Here is an 11041-nt window from a genome sequence, read left to right on the forward strand (position 1 = left end):
TCAGAGACATAGTTTGAAGAACGACCTCTAATTGCTCTAATTTAAAATGTGTTGAATTAAAATTTAAAATAGGCAGTTCGACATGAGATATATTGGGTCAGGAACATTTTTGAATGAAGAAAAAGGCTTGTTCTACAGGAGGCTGACATCAGTTCAAGCCCCCTCAGTCAACATCTAACTTTTTTTTTAATGATATTTCTCTGTACAGTGAGTTGTATATTTAAATTTATATATAATCGTGTAAACGCATACAAATAATATTGAAGAAATACTTTACAGTAGTGCTAAGGACATGGAAACTAACTTCACGAACAATACAATTAAAAGTTATATCCTTTAGGAAAACTAGAAATTTTCTTTTAATTTTTTGACGGAGTGTAAATGTGACTAGAGATTATATTATTTTTATTATATTTATTTATTTTTTCATACACATAGTTTGATTATGTTCATTTTTTTTTATCCTCCTGTTTGTACATATTTTAAGAGAGATTTTATTTATTTTCATGCGATTTTTTTTTCTTCATTTATTTATTTTTGTTGTTATTTTATTTTATTTTCGTATGAATGTGATAATTTATCACTATTTCCTATTGCCCACAACTGTGTGGTAGATTGTAATATCTGTCAATAAATAAAACGATTCTCTTTGAGAATCGCTCATTGAAAAAAAAAAAAATTGACTAAACAAATTCAGAATTAATCAAAATCTGTTAAGGTAAAATATTAATTGAAAAGTAGTAATTTTCCTAAAAGAAAGAACCTCTAATATTTTTCGTAAATCTAGTGAAAATGCAATTCGCACTACTGTGAAGTAAGGCATCAATATATCATTATAAAAAGTGGAGAATTATTTTAAATTGACATTGAAGGTATTTGTTGGGATTTATTATTAAATACACAATTTATTGGTTCATTAAAAATTAAATAATAACAATAGATATTTTAACGAACTGTAAAAGAATTACTGAGATTAGAGATTATGTGAGTTTTAAATATGAGAAATGTTTTGTTATGGAATATACATTAGGCTGGGGACCAACGTTTTTTAAACAGAGAGTACAGAAACTAATAAGCTGAGACTGTACTAGCTAACCTAATTAAATTACTTTATTCCATCTTACAGTAGACCACAGTTCATACGGCACCATAGTCCTTATTATCATTTATTATTTCATCCTCAACTACAAATTATCTTTTTAAATATATAAAGAATATAAAACAGAAATGATAGCTATTTCAAAGCAGAAACAGGAGTTAGTTTTAGTAAAATGCAAAACTTAGCATTATCTTTACTTCCCAATTGTGCCAACAGCTAAATATTTGATTCAAAAGTTATTGGTCATTAATATTTGTTTTTATTAATATTTAGTCAGCTCCTTATTTTTTCACAAATAAAATCATACACATACAGAACTTTCGTTCTTTATGAATAAAGATGTTCCGTATATAACCGATCTAGCCCCAACCAGATATCATTCCTTTCATTTTAAACTTCCTAACCACTCAAACCCACTAATTTCCAACTTTGCTTCCTCTTCTATCCCCGACAATCCTCCGAGGCGTCTGAAAAAAAGACAACTACGAGACCTGCTAATGTAAAAAGTTCAATAGAGTGCTACCAATGAGTAATATCTTTACACGCCTGTATCACTCCATTATAAACTTAAATCAAATTTACTGGATGTTTCATTATGTATAGTTCTAAATTTCAGAAAAGTTATAAAAAATATATATATGTGCACCAAAGAAGAGCAACGTTGAGAAAAAATTTGAGGAGCCTAATAATCAAAATAGGTAGGTTTGGTATACCAATCCGTCGATCAAGAAAAAGAAGGGAATGGTCGAATTAACTATTTGAACAGTAAACCATTTTTGGTTAATTTGACTATTAACTCCCTTTTCTTGACGTACTGATTATCAGAAATCCCGATGGCTTCCTATCCAGTGATTGGTTACCAAATCTACCTATTCTGCCAGACTCCTCAACCAAATTATCAGTGCTGCTAAGAACCTTATCCACCGATCCTTTCCTCTTTCTGACCCTCAATAATACCAGACCAACATACGACGTATTAAACAGATCCTATTCAACAAAAATATCCTTCATAAAGTGACAAACAAACTACTTAATTCTTACATTAACCGTGTTAGCGCATATCCCCATTCTTTCTGACAATATAAGGAAATCCTTTCGATCCACTATTCCCACCCTAGGTCTTGGCTTGAAGTCCCACAACAGATTTTCCTATCTTTTTTCTAAATTAAAAGACCCAAATCATTTTTTACATTGTTCCAATGTAGTTTACCGGATACCTCGTTCTACCCCATGTTGCAATTTTTTCTATGTCGGTGAAACTTAGAATCAACTTAAGAACAGCATTTCCCAGCACAAAACCTCTATCAACTCCTGTAACCCATTTGCCTCTAAATTGTCAGAACACGCTTTAAACCTCAATCATGCTTTTAACTTCGATAATACTTCAATTCTTCCTACTATCCCCAACCATAAAAAACGCCTCAGCTTGGAGCTCATTCACATTAAATTAGCACAGAATTCCGTCAATAATAAAGTCGATAAAGACTTCATCTCCCTGACATACTGACACACCTTAAACCTTATAAAACCCTCATAATGCTCCTTTTCTCTGCACTTAGGATTTCAGAAGGCCACTTTCCTGTCATGTCTTTTATTTTGGTTTTATCTTCTAAATTCTCACCCCATACTTAATTTAATTATATTAATAGTTACTATCCTTTCTTTTTCTTCTGTATGTATAGATCTTATTTTTAATTTATATTCATATGTTACTTTAGTATACTTTATTATCAATTTTTCTATGATATAATTTACATACCTCTGTATCCCTATTCATTTGTTGTGTTGTATTTCTTTATCATTAATATTTATTGTATTCCATTCTTTTAACTTTATTTCTTCTGTGTTTTCTCTTCGTGTATATTAATTAATATTTTTTAAAAATATTTCTCCCCTTCCTCCTATTTTGTATATTATCATTTATTGTTTACTTAATTTTAATATTTTCTACACTGTTTACTATAAAATTATTTTTTAATGTAACGTACTTAATTGCCATCCCTACTCCTACCCAATACAAACCGTTTACTCTGACATTAACTTCTGTCTCGTTCATTTTATCCTTTATTTTTATCCCCCTTTCTCATTTCTTAGTTTGTACTTTCTTTCATATTTCTTCTTTTTATCTGTTACTGTTTCCGTTTTCATTTATTGTTTATAACATTTTATTTTTCTTATTTAAATTTTTTATGTTTATATTTAATTTTATGTTTCATTATACGAGTATATTTTAATTTTCAATTTACTTTTTACTTGTGTTAAGTGTTTATATCTTTTTTTAGCCCTAGCGAAGCCCTGCAACGTGGGGCGAAACGTTGGCTCAATTAAAATAGTTATTTCTATTTGAGTTTTATTTGACCGCACCCGGACCATATTCCATTTATTATTATACACGATCAATCAGCAATCTTACAAGAATTTTTTTAAACATTCATTATTTGAGCCCCGTGAGATTATTCCAAAGACAAGGCCGGTTTTAGTAAAGCTCACTCAATTTAACATTGTTTTACCGAGTTTAATTACAATCGTTAGAATATGTCAGAGACGATTCCATAAAAAGTGAGAAATCGATTCTCCGAAGTGGGAATTGCGATCGTTTCATTTTAACGACAAAGTTGCCTTTTTTTTCCAATCGCTCTAAAAAACCAAATTTGGCATGAATTAATGAACTGCATCACTTAATGAACTGCATCACTTAACAGGGACATAAATAAAATTGAATACTCCTTTTCCTTTTTTTGCCATTGGTAGTTGAAGGTGAGATACTTACCTCAAGTTTGATGTGACCATTCTGTGAATAACTCTACCTAAACTACTGATGATTAAAAAAATAAGAACAAATAATAATTAAAGACGAAAGAGAATAAGTAATAAAAAAAATCTTCCTCTGAAGTACCTTTAATTTTGCTCATTGGAAATAAATAATCAGTTCACATTATTAGCAGTAATAACCAAGAGATGAACGGTAAAACATCAAAAGAGAAAAAAAGGAAAAATAGAGACAGGAGTTGGAACCGGAAAAGGCCGAAGTGCGTTGATAAGTACGAAGCTTCCGAAGGCGGGAAAAAAGTTGATATCCGTTACCACACCTCGAGGAACCTCCTTCAAATACGAATCTGTATTTAATTTCAAGTTGTGTAATAGTCGTACAGTATAAACCTCTTGAGCTCCTCCTCCAAGGATAAAAAAAATCCCTTTTAAAAATAAGATTTAACAAGCCCTGATGTAGAAATATTGTGAAAAGTATTTACAAATAGGATTATTTTTCATGGCTATTAGGTCTCGATAAGACGAGAACGGATTGGGACGGACCTGACAACGGCTGTTAAACAAAGCAGCGATAGATCAGAGAGGACACTGAGTAAAAATGGGGACGGAAGAGCAGACACCGCGAAATAGCCCCATTTTCTGCCCCGACTCCATTAATGGAACCCCCCCCCCCTGCCACCGCCACCACGATCTGAATGCAGAAGTGGACTGGCATTCAACAGGCAGCTCTCACCTCCAGCTAACACTATTCAACTATCCATCATTATTCAACTCCCTTTTTCAATTATATTCTTCGTCAAAGGATCTATTGCTATTGTCATTGCTCGGGACATAGTCCGTTTTTGGTCTCGGTTTACACTTCTTTTCATAGGATTGAGTAAGTATTGTGGTATCATTACCAAAACGTTATTTTATAATATGAAACATTTATAAGTTATGCTGCCAAAATAAATTAAAATTAAAATCGCTTATATTTTGTGTTCTTTTCACAAAATGTGTTTTCGAAATATTATCTTAAAAATGATTCTTCGAATTACAAGGTTTATACTCTCCAAGTTTATAAAATTGGAATAAGATAAATGTTCTATCAGAATGTATGAGAAGATGGTAGGCGGTGTAGTCAATAAAGAACACAAATAAGTAAAAACCTATTTCTTTTTGCCAACGTTTCGGCCACAATTTCTAGCCTTCGTCAGAACTGCTTGAAAGAGGTGGAAAATCCAAGTCGATTTTTCTATCAAAATAATAACAATAATGTTCACCGTGAATCATGTAATAAGAATGGACCGGGAATGACTAATTATCTGAACTTGACTTATGTCCATTCGCATAAGATTGTATAGAAATTGAAACTATTTCATGTGCTCCATCATTATGGGCTACAAAGAATAAGTTGTTTCAATAAGTTATTACGATTGATGATCGAACCGATGTGATGCCACGCTTGGGCTGTAAATACTCCTAAAGCGAATTTCCGGCAGGTGTTTTCGGCAGTTGAGATCCGTGAGAAAGCAGAGGCGGGGAATAAATTTGCATTAATAAAAACGGCCGTGGCCACCGAAATTCGAAAAACATCTTGTGAAGAAAATGTCATATCAAAAGGTCTAGAATTTGTATTTTCGCTTTCGAATGAAATTCTTAAATTGTGCAACCCTTTGGGCTCCACTCCAAGGTTAAGTAAGAGTAAAAAACCACCCCAACATAGAGTAAGAAACATATGTATTTTAGCACATTAATAAATATATTAGGGATGAAAATATATTTATTTCAGCAAAATAATGAATACATCAGAGGTAGAAATATATTTGTTTTAACATAATAATGAATAAGTTAGGGGGAGAGGGTGCTGAAAATAGATCTATATGAATATATTTGGGGGGGGGGGAGAATATGGTCATAACATTGACTGTATAAGCTTCCTTGGTTCGTTATTTTACACAATGAGCCGACACAAAAAAAAAAATTTAATCTCAAGATTTGATGGCATAAATTTCAAGAATACGCATTTATTTATTTTTGTTTACAATGAATCACAAAATTCACTTATTCAACTTATTCTTAATTCATCATATAATGATTCCGAAAAACTTGTTGCTGGTTATTTAATTGTATAATAAATAATTAAAATGAAAAGAAAAGATTTTGTAAAAACAAGCATTTCTTGTATAGATGAGACACCAGCCAGTTGCGCTATCGATAAGGAAACACTTATTGTTTAGACTGGCCGAACAAACGAAACAAAGCATATCTATTTAACAACCTATCACTATTTATAGTAGGGCCGAGAAACCAATAACGCAACAGTTGACTGGTAATGTCATTGTTTGACTCGACTTCAGAAAATCTCGATAATTGATATCGATAATTGAATCATGTAATTGCACATTTTTTCATTATTTTGCAACTGAAGGTGTAATTTATAATACATGGTGTCAATACTTCCCTTTAGAGAATTTAAATGTGTAGGTAAGTAATGGTAAAAAAACTGACCGCCATTGTCATAAACAACTACAGCCCAGACTTTCTTCCATTAATTTGTAGACCTAAAATTGATTATGAACAAGCATTTTGATAGATGTATTTAAAGTTGATTTGATAAATTTTTTTGTTTTTTTTTCGGCCAAGACACTCATTAGAGTCCTATACTGCCTAACCACGGTTGAGGGTCAAAGTTCTTCACTTTGTGGGACCGCCACTCGATGAAAAAGGTCAACGTCCCAGGCCGGATTCGAACCGGCACCGCCAATAGACATCAAATTGGTAAGACTGTGTCTTAACCACTGAGCTATGGGCGGTTTTAATTTATTTTATGTGATTGCAAGTTTGATGTTTTTACGGCACACAATTGCGTAGTTTGCCTTCCAATCTCAAGCGCACATCACTCACTGATTATATATTCAAATACTTTGAAAAAGTCGAAATCGGTGCCTCAACTCATTATCTTAATACACAGTATTAATACAAAAAATTCTACAGCCTGATTTACTCGAGGGTAGTGAAGGCGCTAAAGGACGGTTCGGCTGGATCATCCGGGCTTTTTTATTGTAAAGGAAGCGCGATGTAAGAACTGTTCTCATCTCCTTATTATTAAAGAGGACATGGCTAGAGGACTGACAGCCCCAGAGGAATCGGATATCCTGGCTAAGATATTCATGCCAACTGCCTCCTCGGCGACTGGGATCGCTCCATGGGGACCTCTTAGTCATCTTTAGAGCCCCCCCCCCCCCAACATGTCAATTCATAGTTCTGCCAATATGAAAAATATTTTATTCATCTCCCTTAGCTTCAAGGCAAAAATAACGATGAAAAAGGGAACTACTTCAGTATAAAGTGTGATTTATTTGAAAATGTAATAGCCATTATACTATTGAATTATTTTTTTATATAAAATTAGATAAAATACAATTATATTTTGTACTTTACAATTATTTAATTAATGTAATAAACGAAAAAAGTCAAAACGATTTATTATATTCTGAACAGAGCACAATGAATGGTTGAGACCATAGATGCAGGAATATAGGAGACATCGCGAAAAAAAATCTACACTTTACAATCTTCGCTGACAACATAAAATGTAGGATGTGAAATGTAATTGGATGAATGCATAAAAAAAAAAGATTTGATATGCTAATTAGCAATTTCTCCTACAAAATATAAGTCCCTACTAATAATTTCTCCCGAGAAGAACACACTTCATAACACGATAGATCTGCATCTATTTACCCAAGCCATGTGTTGCTAAGGCAACTGCGGACTTGCGCATAAAACTATCATGGAGAAATATAGATCACAAAGTATTTAGAAGAACATCGTCTGAGAGTTCCACTTACCGCCAAAATAAAACAAAAAACACCGATCCATAATTAAACATAGGGCATGTCTAATTTAAAGTAGACTAATTTTGATAAAATATGAGTCCTTTAAGATCTATGTTCATTTAATCACCAATAACCACCACAGATACAATTTATCAACAGAATTTTTGGTATTATGACGAAAAGGGTTATTGGGTATTATGACGAAAAGGGTTTTTAGGTGTTACGAGGAAAAGGGATTTTGGATATTGCGACGAAAAGGGTTTTTGGGTATTATGACGAAAAGGGTTTTGGGTATTATGACGAAAAATAACAAGTTACTTTATTTTTGGCAAATATCATGGAAATAATTCATCTTAAACTAATTTTAACAAGCTTTATTTTGAGGACTAAGAAATGTTTCTGATAGTTCCTGGGACCAAACCGAATATTATTGTCTAGTTCAATTTTTGTCTGGACTATTCATTTTTGACAATTTGAAATTTCTCCAGCGTCCACCTATGGATGAAACTGAAATGAATTTAATTAAAAATTTGGACATGTCAAAGTGTTACTTCGCATTGTTTTTTCTACTCTTCTAAAGTCACCCCTACACACTGTATCAAAAAATTAAAGGGTTGAATATTTTTAGGTGAATTGAGTTGGAGTTAAAGAAATGCCACGTGGGTGCCCAAACTATTTTCTTCAACTATTACCATTTTTTAGCGGTTTTTACGTTTTAATGAAACAAAACCATTATCTTTCCAATTTAAACTTTTGAACATTCCAACAATGTTTTTTGATAACACAGCTCTTTTTGTAGTGAACAGCACATCCTCACTAATTTAGGGGTTTAATTAAAAGTCAACTTGTCCACTTCTGAAAGGTTAGTACTAAAAATGAATTATTTCTTTGTTTTTTTCAAGGAATACACTCACAGCTATATTTACTCATTGCATGTGTTTTGGACAATTGTCCTTTATCTGGTCCATTCTCAATCCATTGTTATTATCCTTTCTGTAGATGTCCTTCTACGAGGTAACATCGATTATTAATTATTTTACAGGAAGAAATTTAAATTTTTAAATAAATTGGACAATTTTTTGATGTAGGATTTCAAATTGTCAAAAAAACCTACGTTTAGTAGATGCAATTAACTTTTGATAGAGCACTCAACTATATTATTCATTCCTATATTATTATCACATAAGTGAATAATATTCTAGCTCTGGGAATAAGATAAAATATAATTTAATTTGTCTGTCGACATTATCCTAATGAGGATCAGTTAAAACTCTGGATGCCTGTTACTATACATAACAGCTGTTCAAACGATATAACTACTAATCGAATCAACCAAAGTTTATGATTAAATCAGATGGTTAATAAAATGGTTTATTAATATCAGAGTGTTATAGTACAACAAATTGTAATCATGTGTAATGTTTCCTCTTCTATTCCAATATCCTTCTCCAAATTATTTGATATTCATTAGTTAAACTAAATTAGTTCAAAGTATATTTTCCTTTTTGTGACCTGTCCTAAGGTAAGAGGAGCCAGTGGTCAGAAACTATCCCATACTCACATCAATTTTAGCCGATGTATTTGAATTTTTAAATACAGTATTAATCAGAAAACTATACAAAAAAGAAATGTTTTTGGATTTAAGAATAATTTTGATAATAATAAAGCGCCAAACGACTTTCGAGGCCCTTTAAGACCCTCACCGCTGCCTCAGGTTACCTAAATTTTTTCGTCACGGCACGATTTTTGCAATAAGAAATTTTCGTGACACCCTTGTTGAGCTGAAAACATTTCGCAGCATCCCCATCGAGCTAAAAACAATATCAAAATGACGCCAGATTGTCCTTTGAGCGGTCAGGATGTATGAAAATAAGAACAAAACTAGAAATGCAAATAATGGACTGATGTGTATATTTGCTGTTTTAATTTTAATTATTAAAAATTGAAATCTGTACCGCTACAATCCATGGAGGTTGTTACCTCCGCTACAACTAGAATAACGGTTATGCAAGGAGTCAGAATCACGCTCGACCGCCAGATTTGTACCCAATTAATGAGGCTATAGGTGGAACCCACGATGACTCAAGAACCCATAGGGTTGACTCACGTCTACGGTGGAACAGAAAACAATTTTCTGTCTAGCCGAACTGGAACCAGTTAGTAGCATCGTGCCTTACCACAGTGCTACCGCGCTCCCCAACTTTAATTATTAATACTTTTTCTTTTAGCAAGGGGACTGTTAAAGACAAAATCTTCTCAAGAATTTTCTAATCTGTAACGCAGGAAGATAAATTAAATAAAGCCAGCTCCCTTTAGGGAATAACATGAATGGGATTCTACAAAATTAGAGGATTCAAAATAATGCTAATAGGGAATTAGAACCATTAGCCAGCCACTATACAACTATATCGCCCAAAGAGGTGGAATGGCAATGGAGACACCCTACTAAGAACCGAGCCTTCCAGTGGAATTCCAGATAGATATGACACTGGAGATCAGTTTTTGCCTTCCAGTTATCGACAAATATCCCTCAGTAGTGTTTCATGCCACATTCCATAGACCAGGGGGAGGCAGGAACAAGGGTTTTTCTCAATATTTTATATTAGTTAATACTAACGTTATCTGTACTTTTATGAAAATGAAACGCTAATTTTATTGTTTGCTTCTGGACTTTAACTCTATCCCTCTCCCCTCTTCCCCCAAAATACTACTCTATATGTCAAAAGTGATGTTAGAGAGAACCGTTATGTATTAAAAATAATTTTGTTGACGCATCAAGTAAATCTGGCAATCGACAATGGGAAATGAACTCATCATTAATACTCAGTCAGTTGGGAATGAATATACACAGAAATGTGGACATAAGAAATGAAACATATTAAGAGAGTGTAAAAAGCAACAATAACAGCTGGTTTAAAGAATGGAAGAAATGAGCTGGTAGCTCAGGCTGTACATTGGCCAGGAATTTCGAATTTGTGGAAGGATGGAAGAGACAAAAGAATTAGTGATAATTCTAATGAGCGCTGAGTATAGTTTGTTGTATTATACATTTAATTTTAAAATAAAGCACATGGATGATTGAAACTCTATTACATGGATTCGAGCAGTACATACGGCTAGAGGTGAACTTTTAATCTAAACTGCAAACCTCGGTTGGAGGATATAATATGTCCATGTGCTGTATTTAACAGGAAGGAAGATGAAAACACTCTTCACTCTGTAGGCAGCTGTTCCGTTTTAAATTAATATTGGAAATTCATATATTCATACGTACCATGAGAGAAAAAAAGTGAAATCGATATTTTAAATAATAAATTTTGGAATAAGAAATGTGCTTTGAACTAATTGGATT

At 32.8% G+C, this 11041-nt stretch overlaps 1 protein-coding gene across 4 annotated transcripts in view; it reads right to left on the reverse strand.

Annotated features, from left to right (window-relative positions):
- The window catches only part of ASPP (Ankyrin-repeat, SH3-domain, and Proline-rich-region containing Protein), a 605823-nt gene that overhangs the window by 266014 nt on the left and 328768 nt on the right, over positions 1 to 11041 (reverse strand). The gene's annotated exons all lie outside the window — the stretch shown is intronic.

This window comes from Halyomorpha halys, unplaced genomic scaffold, assembly GCF_000696795.3.
Source record: "Halyomorpha halys isolate HHAL.00 unplaced genomic scaffold, Hhal_1.1 Scaffold119.1, whole genome shotgun sequence".
Lineage (NCBI taxonomy): Eukaryota > Metazoa > Arthropoda > Insecta > Hemiptera > Pentatomidae > Halyomorpha > Halyomorpha halys.